At 37.8% G+C, this 18,000-nt stretch overlaps 1 protein-coding gene, 1 long non-coding RNA gene and 1 other non-coding gene across 3 annotated transcripts in view; 2 read left to right on the forward strand and 1 right to left on the reverse strand.

The window, feature by feature from the left end:
- The window catches only part of LOC115930126 (engulfment and cell motility protein 2-like), a 50,135-nt gene that overhangs the window by 28,489 nt on the left and 3,646 nt on the right, over window positions 1-18,000 (forward strand). The gene's annotated exons all lie outside the window — the stretch shown is intronic.
- LOC129527062 (uncharacterized) overlaps window positions 1-18,000 on the reverse strand; it is a 38,119-nt gene that overhangs the window by 3,210 nt on the left and 16,909 nt on the right. The gene's annotated exons all lie outside the window — the stretch shown is intronic.
- On the forward strand, window positions 17,260-17,366 carry LOC115933433 (U6 spliceosomal RNA). Its single transcript, XR_004069286.1, has one exon. It is a non-coding gene; the product is annotated as a U6 spliceosomal RNA (small nuclear RNA).

Genomic DNA, 18,000 nt, shown 5'->3' on the forward strand with positions numbered 1-18,000 from the left:
GCTTTTGTTTGTTAAGACTCTTATCACATCCTAAAACATTTTACCAGTAATGAAACCATATGACAAATGAACCCATTGGAGTTATGTTTCTCCTGTCTTCATTGTTTTTACTTCCTGTCCAACCAACCTACACCATGTAAGGAAGCTGGACTTTGCAGAACAGCGGTGGCACTACTGATGATTCTCTTCTGACTGTTGTTCACTTCTGTCTTTTTGGACATTGTCAGAATGTTGCCAGAATCCCCCACCAGTTCGAGGGGAAGTCAACAGCTCCCAGATTTGGGAGGTTATAGTGACCCTGTTTTCACTCAGCTATGTTCCCAACTTGTTTCTCCCCACTAATCCAAGTAAAAAGGAAGCACAATTATTTCTTTGCAACTCTGATTTCTCTTTGTCACTTTTAAGAAATTTTCAGCCTTAGCTTTCTTTGCCTTTCTTTTTTGAGACAATCTGTCACCCAGGCTGGAGTGCAGTGGCATGATCATAACCCACTGCAGGTTCAAGCAGTCCTCCTCATCTCAGCCTCCTGAGTAGCTGGAATCATAGGCACACTCCACCACACCTGGCTAGTGTTTTTTTTGTTTTTTAATTTTTTATTTATTTATTTTTTTGAGACAGAGTCTCGCTCTGTTGCCCAGGCTGGAGTGCAGTGGTGCCATCTCGGCTCACTGCAAGCTCCGCCTCCCAGGTTCATGCCATTTTCCTGCCTCAGCCTCCCAAGTAGCTGGGACTACAGGTGCCTGCCACCATGCCTGGCTAATTTTTTGTATTTTTAGTAGAGACGGGGTTTCACCGTGTTAGTCAGGATGGTCTCGATCTCCTGACCTCGTGATCTGCCCGCCTTGGCCTCCCAAAGTGCTGGGATTACAGGCCTGAGCCACCACGCCTGGGCAATTTTTTTTTTATTTTTGTAGAGATAGGGTCTCGCTGTGTTGTCCAGGCTGGTCTCAAACTGTTGGGCTCAAGCAGTCCTCCCACTCCAGCCTCCTTAGTAGCTGGGACTACAGGTGTGAGCCACCATGCCTGGTCTAGCCTCAGCTTTCATACCCAGTGAGCCACCAAGGTTGATGAAGACGAGAGGGATATTATAAACTCCAGATAGAGAATTCTGATTTTTCTGTAACCTCACGTCTACCTCTGTTTTTTTGTCTCTGAATTCGGAGTGGCCCCAGTTGCCTCCCTAGGGTCGATACGGGAACATGGCATTTCACAGGGGCCAATCGTGAATACTTTCAGCCCACAGCTGTTGCCATAACCTATATGCTTTCCTATTTGGGCTGAGGGACACTTTGTGCCCTCTGGTAGACTCTCTGGGTACCCTGAAACTAACCAGGAAGCCCATCACAGCCCCTCTGGAAAGACAGCCACAGAATGCACCCAAGACATGGCAGGTGGAGATGTCAAGTACTGAGACTGTAAGATTCCAGAGAATGATTGTAGTTATTTTGTTTGTTCATAATAAAATAAGTTTATAGTCAAGACTTTAAAAATACAGAAAAACCCAAAAATAAATTATTTGCCTATTATCTCACCTCCAGACATACCCACTGTTAAACATTAAATATCCCTTCAGTATTTTTAATGCATATTTTTAACAAAATTGGGATCTTATTATATATACTATGTGTACCTTGATTTTTTTTAACTGAATAATATATCTTGAACATTTCTCCATGTCAAAGATTTTTCTAAAAGGTAGTTCTAAGTCTTTTTTGCAACCTAGACACCTTTGAAAATCTGGTAACAAGTATGTACTCTCACCAGTTTGGAGAAAATACCACTTCATCAGCAAACTACATAGAATAATTTCTGTATCATTCCTGGGGTTCACAGATACTCTAAGCCCATCCCTGAATCCCAGGTTAAGAATCTTTACCCTAAAATATGACTTTTAATAACTACTTAAGATTCTCATATATATAAACAGTTGGCTAATGTGATCATTTGGATTATTTTCCATTATTTTTTAAGTAGTGCTTTAGTGAAATGCCTTGTCAGTAAATCTTGCATAACTCTCTGATTACTGTCTTAGGATAAGTTTCTATTAGTGAAATTGCTGGGTCAAGAGCATGTCCACTTTGGATGCTTTTGAGACTTAGCTCCAGGTCATTATTTGCTTATAATCTGTAAATGATTGTTTTAAACTATCTCTAAGCATCATCTTGCTGTTCAGTCTTCTAATCTCCCTGTGTCGTCTTTCTCCATTGACATAGCTCCAAACAGGAGATTCAGACCTACGCCATTGCACTGATTAATGCACTTTTTCTGAAGCCTCCTGAGGACTAGAGACAGATCTGTGGCTGCCTTTTCACATTTTTCATCTGGGCTCTTCTGAGAGAAGAATTCTCACCCCATGCACTCTTTGCTGTTCAGAGAGCACAAATCCAGGCATTTTCCCAAGAGTCCTTCCTCCTAGCCCTCTGGTCTGGAGCCCAGCAGGGTGGCTTTGCTAAGGAAGACCCAGGGAAGAACTATGAGGGGAAACCAGCTGGATCTTAGATGAGATTAGGGCCCTTCAAACTTTTTCCTCTAAAGGGCCAGAGAATAAACATGTTTGACTTTATGGGCCATATGGCCTATGTGATAGCTACTCAACCTTGCCATTGTAGCCAGAAGCAGCCTCAGACAGTAGGTAAATGAATGGGTATGGCTGTCTTCCAATAAAATCTTATTTACAAAAACAGGCAACAAGCCTAATATGGCCGTAGTTTGCCAACTCCTGGGTTAGAGGATCAAGAATAAGGAAGAAGAGACCCTGTGGGTACCCTGAGTCCAAGGGCTCCAATATAAATGGGACTTCACACTAAGTTTTATGTTTAAAGGTTCTCTGATGCAGATTCTAAACATCTTCCTTCGCCTGTTCATTAACTGTGACATTATGCAAATAGCTCTGCCTCTGTGAACCTTAGTTTCCTCACCTGTCACATGGCAGCAACAACATCTGCCTTGTTTAGCTCACAAGGATGTCTGAGGAAAAACAAGATCCCTGTTTCACAGATGAGGAAACTAAGACTCAGCTGGGTGGTGGAACAAGCCCTGACCTAAGAGCCAAGGGGCCTGGAACTAAGTACTCTCCCTGCTGCTGGCTGGGCAAGTGCTTGTAACCTCTTTGGGTCTCAGTTTCTCTTTTTGTAAAATGAAAGGGCCAGTTTAAATGATCTCCGACAGCCCTTCCAACACTAACATTCTAGATTTCTCTGAGAAAAGCCCAAGTGGTGTTAAAAGTAAGACGTTTTAGTTCTCTGACAATCTCATGGGCTCAGTAAGATGAAATCTAAGTGGGATCATGTATGTACCCAGCTCTTGGTAGATTCTAGAGGGAAGACCAAAAGCATCTGTGGTTCTTTCTGTCCTTGTCTTTGGTGGATGGCTTGGCTCTGTTAATCTTCCTTCCTGGTCCTTGTTTGAATGTAAGCTGAAAGCTCATTCTGTCTGCTTCTCTCTATGCTTTTGCTTTCTGCTGGCAGGACAAGCACCTTAATCCTCTAGATCTGCCTGTCACTGTAAGTAACACCATTATGTGGAAAGGGCCCTGGCTCTTCCAGGTGGGGAAGTCAAACCTGGGCAAAAATCTCATGGTCTGATCTAGATGTTCAGGGCATGCCAAGACCCAGGGAAAGTTTGTGTGCTGTGAATCTCCTTTGTCAGGACACTTAGGGAAGTACTGCAGATGAGAGTCACAGAAAGGATTAAGGGGGTACATGCCCCAGGGAGTATGGCCCCAGCCTTCCTTTGTAATTTGCCTTTGCATGGGTCTGTGGTTCAACTAGGGAAGACCAGACTCAGAAACAGCTGTGACTCAGCACATCAAGAAGCTTATCCACCATGATCAAGTGGGCTTCATCCCTGGGATGCAAGGCTGGTTCAACATATGCAAATCAATAAAAGTAATCCAGCATATAAACAGAACCAAAGACAAAAACCACATGATTATCTCAATCGATGCAGAAAAGGCCTTTGACAAAATTCAACAACCTTCATGCTAAAAACTCTCAATAAATTAGGTGTTGATGGGATGTATCTCAAAATAATAAGCTATCTATGACAAACCCACAGCCAATATCATACTGAATGGACAAAAACTGGAAGCATTCCCTTTGAAAACTGGCACAAGACAGGGATGCCCTCTCTCACCACTCCCGTTCAACATAGTGTTGGAAATTCTCGCCAGGGCAATCAGGCAGGAGAAATAAATAAAGGGCATTCAATTAGGAAAAGAGGAAGTCAAATTGTCCCGGTTTGCAGATGACATGATTGGATATTTAGAAAACCCCATCATCTCAGCCCCAAATCTCCTTAAGCTGATAAGCAACTTCAGCAAAGTCTCAGGATACAAAATCAGTGTGCAAAAATCACAAGCATTCTTATACACAAATGACAGACAAACAGAGAGCCAAATCATGAGTGAACTCCCATTCACAATTGCTTGAAAGAGAATACAATACCTAGGAATCCAACTTACAAGGGATGTGAAGGACCTCTTCAAGGAGAACTACAAACCACTGCTCAATGAAATAAAAGAGGATACAAACAAATGGAAGAACATTCCATGCTCATGGATAGGAAGAATCAGTATCATGAAAATGGCCATACTGCCCAAGGTAATTTATAGATTAAATGGCATCCCCATCAAGCTACCAATGACTTTCTTCACAGAATTGGAAAAAACTACTTTAAAGTTCATATGGAACCAAAAAAGAGCCTGCATCTCCAAGACAATCCTAAGCCAAAAGAACAAAGCTGGAGGCATCATGCCACCTGACTTCAAACTATACTACAAGGCTACAGTAACCGAAACAGCATGGTACTGGTACCAAAACAGAGAAATAGACCAATGGAACAGAACCGAGCCCTCAGAAATAATGCCACACATCTACAACCATCTGATCTTTGACAAACCTGACAAAAACAAGAAATGGGGAAAGGATTCCGTATTTAGTAAATGGTGCTGGGAAAACTGGCTAGCCATATGTAGAAAGCTGAAACTGGATCCCTTCCTTACACCTTATAAAAAATTAATTCGAGATGGATTAAAGACTTACATGTTAGACCTAAAACCATAAAAACCCTAGAAGAAAACCTAGGCAATACCATTCAGGACATAGGCATGGGCAAGGACTGCATGTCTAAAACACCAAAAGCAATAGCAACAAAAGCCAAAATTGACAAATGGGATCTAATTAAACTAAAGACCTTCTGCACAGCAAAAGAAACTACCATCAGAGTGAACAGGCAACCTACACGATGGGAAAAAATTTTTGCAATCTACTCATCTGACAAAGGGCTAATACCCAGAATCTATAATGAACTCAAACAAATTTACAAGAAAAAAACAACCCCATCAAAAAGTGGGTGAAGGACATGAACAGACACTTCTCAAAAGAAGACATTTGTGCAGCCAAAAGACACATGAAAAAATGCTCACCATCACTGGCCATCATAGAAATGCAAATCAAAACCGCAATGAGATACCATCTCACACCAGTTAGAATGGTGATCATTAAAAAGTCAGGAAACAACAAGTGCTAGAGAGGATGTGGAGAAATAGGAACACTTTTACACTGTTGGTGGGACTGTAAACTAGTTCAACCATTGTGGAAGTCAGTGTGGCGATTCCTCAGGGATCTAGAACTAGAAATACCATTTGACCCAGCCATCCCATTACTGGGTATGTACCCAAAGGATTATAAATCATGCTGCTATAAAGACACATGCACACGTATGTTTATTGCGGCACTATTCACAGTAGCAAAGACTTGGAACTAACCCAAATGTCCAACAATGATAAACTGGATTAAGAAAATATGGCACATATACACCATGGAATACTATGCAGCCATAAAAAATGATGAGTTCATGTCCCTTGCAGGGACATGGATGAAGCTGGAAACCATCATTCTCAGCAAACTATCGAAAGGACAAAAAACCTAACACCGCATGTTCTCACTCATAGGTGGGAACTGAACAATGAGAACACATGGACACAGGAAGGGGAACATCACACACTGGGGCCTGTTGTGGGGTGGGGGGAGGGGGGAGGGATAGCATTAGGAGATATACCTAATGTTAAATGATGAGTTAATGGGTGCAGCACACCAACATGGCACATGTATACACATGTAACAAACCTGCACGTTGTGCACATGTACCCTAAAACTTAAAGTATAATAAAAAATAAAAACATACAACCAAACAAAAAAAAAGAATGCTGGAAAAGCACAAATGTAACGTTTTATGTGGTGGGACAGCCCTTTCAAAAGTGTTTTCCACTGCTTATACTGATGAAGGTAGAAAAAAATTTCACCTATTTTAACTCTTCCTTTAAAAACTTCTTTTTGGTGGCTCATGTCATGCATACTCCACAAGTCCTGGAAGTTAAATGCTCTTAAATATTTGATGGTCTGGTCTTAGGAAAATGGCAGGTTTTTACTTCTACATTTTTAGCTATGTTTTAAATTATTTGTAATCCAGACACTAAAGTTTTATTTTGTTGTGAATTGAATCTGGGCAGAGTGTACAAGGGATCTCTCTGTATTATTTTTACAACTACATGTGAATCTATAATTATCTCATCAAAAATTCACTGAAAAAGGTATCACGGAGCCCATGTTTGCTGTTACCATCTTTGCTCCTCCCAGGTTACGATGCCCCGTGCCTCTCAGTGCACAGTGAAAATGCAGTAGACGTTTTTGATGTGAGCTCCATGGAATGGATCCAGACTGTCCCCTTCAACAAGATAATTTGACCTTAAGATTATGCAACTAATGAGTTAATGACTGAATCGCGGAAACAGAAATAATCCATTGTACATTTACTGTAATGGGTACTTGCTAATTTGGAGGCTTAACAAAGAGTATAAAAAAACAAAACCCTACAAAACATTATATTGATTAATTGCATTACTAGTACTAGAGCCATTTGTGACATCTAGTTCCATTATATAAAGTAGTATTGTTATAAATAAATATATTATTTATTTATACCATACAGCACAGCAGTTATTTCCCATATTCAGTTTAAAGTTACTTTGTTTATCAGTAATTACTTTATCAGTAATTTTTAGTTACCAGTATAATTTGTTCCTTTTATACTTACCAGTATAAAAAGGAACACTTTACAGGGTAAAAGGAACATTTTTACAGGGTAAAAAAAGAAAAAAGCATATAACCAAGGCTGTGTTTCAGATTCTCAATAGGATTTCACAATGGTGATGTTTTGCAAAACAAGGACATTGACAGTAACTCCATCTACTTACCTTAGGCAGATTTTCCTAGTTTTACTTTCACTGTGTGTGTATTAATGTCTGTATAATTCTACCACCTGTGTGAGTTCATGTATCCACCATTACTCAATATACTGAATGGCTCCAGCACCACGGTGGGTCCCTCAACAGCCCTTTTATAATCACACCCCCTCCCTCCCACCTCCTCCCGCTTTCCTAACCCCTGGCAATCAGTAACCTCCATTTCTAAAATTTTATCATTTCAAAAATGTCTAACAAATGGCGTTATATAGTATTCATGATTAATTTTATCTGCTAAGTGCAAATTTATTTTTCTAAAAAAAACAAACTTTGGATTAGAAACCCAGGAGAATCCCATTACAATATTCTTATCATATAGCAGCTACATCAAAAAAATTTTGGAATATATACAGTTCAAATAAATAGACAAAAAGAAGTGATGCCCATCAGTCAGATGATAGAGTAACTTCAATTCATATGGTCCAAGTCTGACAAAGATGCATTCTAACACCTGCATCTAACACCAGCTTTATTGAATAATTTCATCACGTTTCAAAATCTGTGTCTCCTAGACCAGTTGAGCTCACAACAAAAAGCAATCGTAGAGAGTCAGAAAAATATATGAAATTAGTGAACAAAACAGTGAAACCTTCCAACCAGGAATGTTTTTGGAACTTTCTTTGTTAGTAATAGTTCCTTATGTTTCCTAAATATTCAACCTCCCAGCATGAATGTGTCTCCCATCAAAAGAGCCACAGAATAAACACAACCTCTTTTTTCAACATCCCTCTTCCTATGCTCATGTCTCCCATCTCTTTCCCTTGTCTTACAGCCAAATTCCTGAAATTGTTACTGATATTCTTTGCCCTCCACTTCCCACCCCTATTCACACCTCCATCCAGGGCAATCTGACTTACACCTTAATCACTCCATTAAAGCTGCTATCATACAAGTTATCAGCCATCAATTATGAAAACCATCTGACCTGTTTGTCTCTTCTTGGCTGCCCAGCGACACCTGACCCTTCTTTCTTCAGCCCCCACGCTGCTGCTCCCTCGATTTTCCCCACTTCCCCGAATTCTCCTTCCCTGTTTTCTCTGCTCCTCTTCCTCTGGTCGAAGCCCTCTTCCTTTCTCACTCTGCTTACTCAGCATGTCCAAAGAGTCAGGCTGACACTACCAGAAGTGAGTCATCGATTTTAGCGTGACAAGTGGGATGGCTAGAGATTGTGTGCCATGCACAGTACTGTTCATGAAGTGTTCCTACAACCAGGCTTTAGAGCTCCTTCCCCATTATAGGAAATTCAGGGCATAGAAGTGAAGCAGCATCATGAGGGAGAACAAAGACAGGTGCAGATTGTGGGACATTATGAAGGACAACAAATCAGTGGCAGGGAGGACTGCTCAGGATGAGAGGACCTTTGTGAGAAAGTGGTGTGCAGGGTGGACCTTGTCAGGATTCTGATTCCAATAGAGAGACTGCAAAAAGAGAAATACTTGTGATAATCAAGTATGTATGACTGTGGACTATGTATGGGATGATAATCAGAATCATTGAGCACATCTTCAGGAGCGATCACAGCAATGTGATTATGGGAGAAAGTGTCCCTACTTTTAGTGATACATGTTCAAGTGTGTAGAGATGGAACAACATGATGTCAGGGATTTGACTTGAAATATTCCAACAACACAACAACAAAGAAAATACTTCAATGGTCACATCTCTTCCTCCATACCCGCCTAGATCTGCTCCACCTTGTGTTTTATGACCTCAGAGTCTATCAGTGGCCTCCGCTCCTTTGCTCAAGTTGGAAACTTGAGAATCATTGCTGATTCTCTTACACGTCAGCTTCCACTTCCAACCAAGTGTGAAGCTTTTGCAATTTTATCTCCTCAATATTCCTCATATCCTCTCCTCTCCATCCCCACCGCTACTATCATACATAATTTTAATTCACAATTTCTCCCGTAACCCCCTAACTGGTCTCTTAGCCTCCAGTAAGTAGTAATTGAATTCCCTTAATTACTAGTGGTGTGGAGCATTCATTTGTGGGCTTATTTGCCACATGTATCTTCTTTGTTGAGGAACCTGTTCAAATACTCCACCCATTTAAAAAATTTGGGTTGAGTTGGGGAGCGGTGGCTCACACCTGTTATTTCACCACTTGGGAGGTCAAGGTGGGTGGATCACCTGAGGTCAGTTCAAGAGTAGCCTGGCCAACATGGTGAAACCTCGTCTCTACAAAAATACAAAAATTAGCCAGGCATGATGGCGGGTGCCTGTAATCCCAGCTACTCGCAGGGGTGGGGGTGGGGGATTGGGAGGCTGAGGGGGGAGAATCGGTGAATCTGGGAAGCTGAGGTCACAGTGAGCCGAGATTGTGCCATTGCACACCAGCCTAGGCAGCAGAGCAAGACTCCATCTGAAAAGAATAAAATTTGGGTTATTTATTTTCTTATTATTGAGTTTTTAAAATTCTTCATACATTCTGGATACAAGGTTTTTTTGTCATATCTGATTTGCAAATATTTTCTCCAAATCTGTGGCTTGTTTACTTCTCTTAGCAGTAAATTTCAAAGAACAGAAATTTTTAATTTTATCAATTTTTTATTTTTATTTTTATTTTGAGACAGAGTCTCACTCTGTTGCCAGGCTGGAGTGCAGTGGTGCGATCTCGGCTCACTGCAACCTCCGCCTCCCAGGTTCGAGCGATTCTCCTGCCTCAGCCTCCCGAGTAGCTGGGACTACAGGTCCCAGCTCGTATAGCCAGCACGCCCAGCTAATTTTAGTATTTTTAGTAGAGAAGGGGTTTCACCATGTTGGTCAGGACGGTCTCAATCTCTTGACCTTGTGATCCACCTGCTTCTGCCTTCCAAAGTGCGGGGATTACAGGCATGAATCAACGTGGCTGGCCCCAGACTTTTATCACATTTTTAAAAGTTTTATACATTGTGCTTTGATGTTGTATCAAAGAATTGTTTGCCTTATCCAAAATCAGAAAGATTTTCTTCATTGTTTACTTTTAGGCACTTCCTAGTTTTAGGTTTACATTTAGTTACATGACCTATTTTGAATTAACTCTCATATATGCTAAGAAATATAGATAAAAGTTCATTCTTTTGCATATGGTTATCTGAGGTTCTAGCACAATTTGTTGACAGCTTTTGCAGCTTGTTGGAAATACTGTATATATTAAAGCAACAGAATAGAGGATCCTGCAATATATATCAGCAAATGTATAAACAGACACATAGATATAGAGACGGATATACACAAAATATTTTTGTATCTGTATATACAGTTCTGAATTTCATATCATATATATTATAGTTTTATTGTTGAAATCAGGTAAAGTTAATTGATCAAATTTTTTCTTTTTTCAGTTATTTTGGCTCTTCTAGATCGTTTGCATTTTCTTATGAATTTCAGAATCAGCTTGTCAATATCTACCAAAAAATATTAAAATCCTGCTAGAATTTTGACTAGGATTGTGTTGAAACTATCTATCAATTTGGGGAATATTTATGTTTTAAATATTGGTTTCCAGCGCATGAAGACAGTGTATCTCTCCATGTATTTGGGTTATCTTTAATGTTTCTCAGTATTCCACAGTTTTCAGTGTACAGGTCATGCACATCTTTTGTCAGATTTATTCCTAAGAGTTTAATATATTTTGATGCTACTTTAAATGGCATTGCTTTTAAAATTCCAATTTCTGGTTATTCGTTGCTAGTATAAAATGCAATTGGTTTTTGTATATTGTTCATGTATCCTGCAACCTTGCTAAACTCATTTATTAGTTCTAATAGCTTTTTTTGTATTTTATATTGAATTTTCTACATAGATGTTCATTTTGTCTATGTGCAGTTTTGCTTCTTTCTTTCTATCCTGGACATATTCTATCTCAGCTTCTTGTCTGGCTAGGATTTCCACAACAATGTTAAATGTAAGCGTGGTGAGAGCAAACATCCCATCTTGTTCCTGATAAGACAAACGAGAAAGCATTGAGTGTTTTGTTACTAACAATGATGTTAGCTGTAGAATTTTTCACAGATGCCTTTTATCAGGACGAGGAAGCTCCCTTCTAAATGTTCCAAATGTAAATATATGACTTCATCAAATGTGTTTACTGCATCTATTGACATGATCATTTATTAATATGGTGCAATACATTGATTGATTTGAGGATGTTCAACCAACCAAACTTTCTGAGATACATTATATTTGTCCACGGTACAATATAATTTTTATGTATTGTTGGAACTGATTTGCTAACATTTTGTAAAGAACTTTTATATCTAAATTCAAAAAGAATATTTGTTTATAGTTTTTTTGTAATATCTTAGTCTAGCTTTGGTATCAAGGTGATACTAGCCTTATAAAATAAGTTGGTAACTGGTTCCTACTCTTCAATTTTCTGAAAGAGTTTAAGTAGAATTGGTAATATTTCTTCCTTAGAGGTTTGAACAAAAAACTTCAGAGAGGCAATCTGGAGTTAGAGTTTCCTTTGTAGGATGAGCATTTAATTAAAATTCAATTACTTCAATAAATATAGAGTTATTCAATTATCTGATTCTTCTTGAGTGAGCTATAGCAGTTTGTATCTTTCAAAAAAATTGTCATTTCATCTCAGTTACAAAATTTATTGGGTAATGCTGTACACAGTATTCCCTTACTCCATTTTTAATTTTTACAAAATCTGTGCTGATATAGTTTCTTTCATACCTGATATTAGGAATTTGTCTCTTTTTCGTTTTGATGATCAGCCTGCTGGAAGTTTATAAATATTTGGTTTCATAGATTTTTCTCTATTTTTTTTTGTTTTATTGATGTTCACTCTGATCTCTAGTATTTCCAAAATTGTGTTTTGTGTTTAATTTGCTCTTGTTTTTCTAATTATTAAGGCAGAAGCTGGGGTAGTTAATTAATCTAAAATCTACTCTCTTTTCTACTATAGTGTTTAATCCCATAATTTTACACATAAATATTGCCTTATCAGCATTCCACACATTTTGAAATATTGTTTTCACTCTCACTTAGCTGAAAATGCATTGACTTCTCTTTTGAAATCTTCTTTAGCCCTTTCAATATGTAGACATGTGTAATTTATCATCCTAATACTTGATGTTTTTCCAGAAAAGTTATTATTATTAACTTCTAATTTATTTCCAATGTGGTCCAAGAACATACTTCATATGACTTAAATCACTCCAAATATTCTGAGACTTGCTTTCTGGCACAGAATGTATTCTATCTTGATAAGTATTCTGTGTTTGCTTGAGAAGAGTTTATATTATGTAACTTTCAAGTGGACTGATTTATAAATATCAATAAAATCAAGTTATTTGATAGTTTTATTTTTTTAAGTCTGCTGTATCTTCACTGATTTTTTTTCTACTTGTTCTAGTAATTATTGATAGTGAGTATTGTAATCCCCAACTATAATTGTGGAACTGTCTATTTCTCTTTTGAGTTCTATTGGTGTTTGTTTCATTTGTGTTGAAGCTCTGTGATGACATATGTAGTGCCTGTTATTCTTAGAATTATCATGTCCTCCTGAGAAGCGGACCCTGTTCTCCTTATAAAATGACATTCTTCATCCCTGATAATATTCTTTTATCTGATGTCTACTTTATCTGATATGAATATAGCCACTCCAGCTTTCATTTGACTCATGGTAACTCTTTTTCAATCTTTTACTTTTAATATGTTTGTATCTTTACATTTAAAATGTCTTTCTTACAGGCAGCATGTACTTGGGTCTTCATTTTTTTCATCAAAGCTGACAATCTCTACCTTTTAATTGGGATGCTCAGAACATTTAACAAGATTTTTGAAATGGTTATGTTACACCTGTGATCTTGTTATTCATCTTTTACTCAATCCATCTGTTCTTTGCTCCCCTTTCCTGTTTAGTGCCCTGTTTTGGATTTTGTTGTTGTTGTTGTTATTCCATCTCATCTTCTTTGTTGGCTTATATGATAACAAAACTTTTTGTTTTGTTATTTCAGTGGTTGCTTTACAACTCTAAGTTACTGCAGCCTACTTTCACATGTTATCTTACTTCACGTGTGGTGTAAGAACCTTCCAGTAACATGCTTTCATTTTTCCTTTCCTGGCCTTTGGCTATTGTCCTGCATTTCACTTACACATAAATTACAAACTACACAAAACACTGTTGTTATTTTTGTATAAAATTCAATTATTATTTCAAGATTTTTTAATGGAGGGGTCTTATACATCTTCCTATACAGTTACTTTCCAGAGCTCTTCATCCTTTATTACAGATCAATATTTCCATCTGATATCATCTTTCTTCTGCCTGAGGAGTTCCTATTTTATTTCCTGTACAGCAGGTCTGCTGGTGATACATTCTTACAGTTTTTTTCTGCCTGGATATATCTGTATTTCCCCTTCATTTTGGAAAGTTATTTACACTGGTTACAGAATTCAGAGTTAACAGTATGTCCTCTTTTAGAATTTAAAATATTTTTCCTACATCCTCCCAGATTCTGGTATCTGTGATGAGAACTCTGGCAGCATCCTTTGTTAATCTTTATGTATGGTGTGTCCCATCCCTCTATGTCTGTATCACTAGGGTTCAATACTTTGATTACTATGAACCTTTGTGGAGCTCTTCATATTTCTTATAGGTGGGCTTTACTGAGTTTCTTGGATAAGAGATTTATAGTTTATATCAAATTTGAAAACATTTTGGCCATTTTTTGGTATTATTTTTTCTGTCCCTCCTCTTTTCAGTCCTTCTAGGACTCAAATTACATGTGTTATTGGCTGCTTGAAGGTGTTCTACAGTTTAGTTTCTTAAAATCCTTTTACTCTATTTCCTTTTGGATAATTTTTATTGCTATGTCTTGTATTTGGCAATGTTTAATCTGCTATTAATCATGTTCTGTGTATTTTTCATCTCAAATTTATAAGTAAGAGTTTTTGGGTGGGCATGGTGGCTCACACCTGTAATCCCAGCCTTTTGGGAGACTGAAGTGGGCTGATCATTTGAGCTCAGGAGTTTGAGACCACCCTGGGCAACAAGACAAAACCCCGTGTTTACAAAAATTAGCCAGGTGTGGTGGCACATGCCTGTAGTCCCACCTACTCAGGAGGCTGAAGTTGAGGATAGCTTAAGCCCAGAAGGCAGAGGTTACAGTGAGCCGAGATCACGCCACTACACTCCAGCCTGGATGACATAGCCAGACCCTGTCCAAAAAAAAACAAACTTTCATAACCAATTATATAACCATTCTACTACTTAGAGGAACAAAAAAGTCAATAATTCACGATTTAAAAGCTACTAAAAACATAAAATATAAAACTATGCACTAAGGAGTTATATATAAAAATTTACCCATTAAATAAATATGTGTACTTCTTTAATTTAAAAAATTCTAATGACTTACAGTTTATACCACAAGATTATTTATACAAACAGATTATTCTCATTCCAGAGTGGGCTTTTGGGGGATGAAGTTTATTAAGCAATTTACAATGTTCTGTGAAAATCATCAGCTTTTTCAGGTTCTGTAGTAAAGTTATAAAAGTTCTAGGCACCATATTTTTTTAAACCATAAGAAAATACGAGGGCACATGTGTGTATGTATGTATGCATGAATGCTTTTATGGCAGTTTTATTCGTAATTACCAAAAACTGGAAACAACCCAAATGAACTGGGGAATGAATACAGAACCTGTTGTACATCCATACAATGGAATGCTACTAAGCAACAGAAAGTAATTACTGATACATAAAAACATGGACGAATCTCAAAATACATTAGGTTAAAAAAAAGACATCTGTCTCAAGAAGCCCCATACTGAGTCAAGCAGGGGGATCCCCTGAGACCAGGAGCTTGAGGCCAGCATAGGCAATATAACAAGACCTCTCATTTCTATTAAACAAACAAAAATTAAAACAAAAAGGCTAAATACTGCGTGATTTTGTTTACATGGAATTCTGAAAAGAAAAAAAAAAAAAGACAAGACAGAGAAAAAAACAGATCAGTGGTGGCCAGAGACTAGAGGTAAGGGAATGGGCTGACTATGGAAAGGGTCATGAGTAAATTTTTTGAGAAACTACTCTATATCTTGATCATCATGGTGGTTGCACAACTAGATGTGTTTCCCAATCTTACAGAACCATACTCAAATATACCTTAATAAAGATAATTTTCAACCATACATATGATAGAATCATAATTATTACTCTCATACTAAGACCAAATAGATGCTGCTTAAACCACTGAAGCAAGAACACTAAACCTTGGTCTGATCTGCCTCCAAGTTTGAAAACTCCCTTCCATTAACATTTTGCCTAAAAATTAAACAATATTTGTAAATTAGTCACAAAATCCTTTAAGATTAAAATATACATATATTCTTAAAGAAAACTACCTAGTGCTTGCAACCAAGTCATTTTAGGAGAAAATTAGCTTTGTTAAGAAGGGAATAAAGCCCAAGTAATAAATATTAACATCCATCTTTTCCAGAATCATGATGGTCAAAACAATGAGACTCTTCTCCTAATTTTGGTTCAAAATACCAAAATTTTTACTTCAAAAACTCTCTAACAGATTAGTATAAAATCTTAACATTTGCCTAAAAGTCTTTAAGTATTTTCACATAACTAGGCAGTATAACAAAAAAAGAGCACAGGCTTAGGCTGGATGCAGTGGCTCACACCTGTAATCCTAGCATTTTGGGAGGCCAAGGCAGATCGCTTGAGTCCAGCAGTTTGAGACCAGTCTGGGAAATGTGGCAAAACCCCGTCTCTATAAAATACATTAAAACGTGGCCCATACCTGTAGCCCCAGCTACTTCAGGGGATGAGGCAGGAGGATGGCTTGAGCCTTAGAGACAGAGGCTGCAGTGAGCCAAGATCATGCCACTCACTCCACTCTGGGTGATAGAGTGGGACCTTTGTCAAAAAAAATATTTTTTTTAAAGCACAGGCTCAAGAACTCAACCCACCTAGGCAAGTTATTTAACCTAATTTTCCATCGATTGTATCATCAGTAAAATTGGGATAATTTTACCTACCTCTAGGAATAATCCTAGACTATTACATGAGTTAATACATGTACTATAATAAATCACAGGGTAATGCCTGGCATAGTTAACTAAGTCTCAATACCAACCTAACATAAATGAATGACACCAATAATCACCAGCTGTGTAGTCTTTGTATACCACAGTTCTGCTCTGTAAGGTAAGTGGCCTAAATTCAATGGCCTAAATAAAGACCTATCTAGTAATACTACTCTATATTCCTATTATTTTACCTGAATTGCACCTACCTAATTCAGTTTGCAAAAGAAAGGTTAAGTATTATACCTCTTATATATAAAAAAGTGAACTATAAATAAGTTAAATGACTTACCCGAAGAAACAGTAACGTGAAGGCAGAGCCAAGATGAGGATTTGGTATTGAGACTCCTTAAAACTTTGTCCTCTCCAAAATTTTTAGCCCTCCATGAATTCCTTCCCTCCTAACAAAGATCCGGGTATAATGCACCCCCAAAAACCTCCAATTTAATAATTTAAAAATTTCATTAAGCTATACATTTGATTTGTGCACTCTTCTGTATGTTTTATATCATAATAGAAAGGTTAAGTGGCTTATTACTTAATACACTAGTATTCACTTGTATTCACATATGAATACATACACTTGTATTCACATATGAAGAGAAGTAGTGGAAAAGTTACATCAAAAGCTAAAAGGTGACGAACTAAGCAGATTATGTTCTTTAAAATTTTGTGAGAGGCAAAAGTTTTTAACTGAGGTATATAATACATGTACAAAGAAGTGCACACTTCCTAAGTCTACTATTCAATGATTCTCATAAACTGAACACAACCATGAAATCATGACCCAGATCAAGACAGAGAACATTACCATCACACCTACAATCTCCCTTGTCCTCACCACCAAAGATAACCATTATTCTGATTCCATTCCCATCTGTTAGTTTTGTCTGTTTTTTAAGCTTTACAGAAATGGAGTGCTCGCTTCGGCAGCAAATATACTAAAATTGGAACAATACAGAGAACATTAGCGTGGTCCCTGCACAAGGATGACATGCAAATTGGTGAGGCTTTCCATCTTTTTTATTATTACAGTAGTCTGTATTATTTCATATCCAAAAAATGATCAATATGAAGAATGGGATGAACTAATCAATACTGTGATTGAAGACAATAGCATTATTTGCCTGGGAAACTAAAGACAAAACAACTGGAAAACTACTAAAACTGTTAAAGGAGTCAATTTGCTACTTATGGAATAAACATATACTGTATTCACAGTAACATATATTATGGAATTAAAATCACATTTCTGGCTGGGCACAGTGGCTCACATCTATAACCCCAGCACTCTGGGAGGCCAAGGTGGGAGGATCATGGAGCTCAGGAGTTCAAGACCAGTGTGGGCAACATAGTGAAACTTCCAAAGAATAGGACTAACTCCACGTGTAGCATCGACATGTGGACAAGCAGGAGTGTTTCCTGATTAAATAACCTAAGTGTCGTCTACATGAATGCACGTATACAACTTTGTTGGATTGAAGGTTCCTCATCTCAACCCCACTGGAGGTAAATGCTATAAAAGTAAGTAATTCAAGAAAGTTTCATCCAAATTAACTCATGTAAAACAAAAACAAAACAAGAAAAATTTGCCACATCAAGGTAATGTTATAAAATGTGTAACTACTGTCTTTATTTGTGTCTCACAAAGTAGATCT

This window comes from Gorilla gorilla, chromosome 16 (genome assembly GCF_029281585.2).
Source record: "Gorilla gorilla gorilla isolate KB3781 chromosome 16, NHGRI_mGorGor1-v2.1_pri, whole genome shotgun sequence".
NCBI classification, from domain to species: Eukaryota; Metazoa; Chordata; class Mammalia; order Primates; family Hominidae; genus Gorilla; species Gorilla gorilla.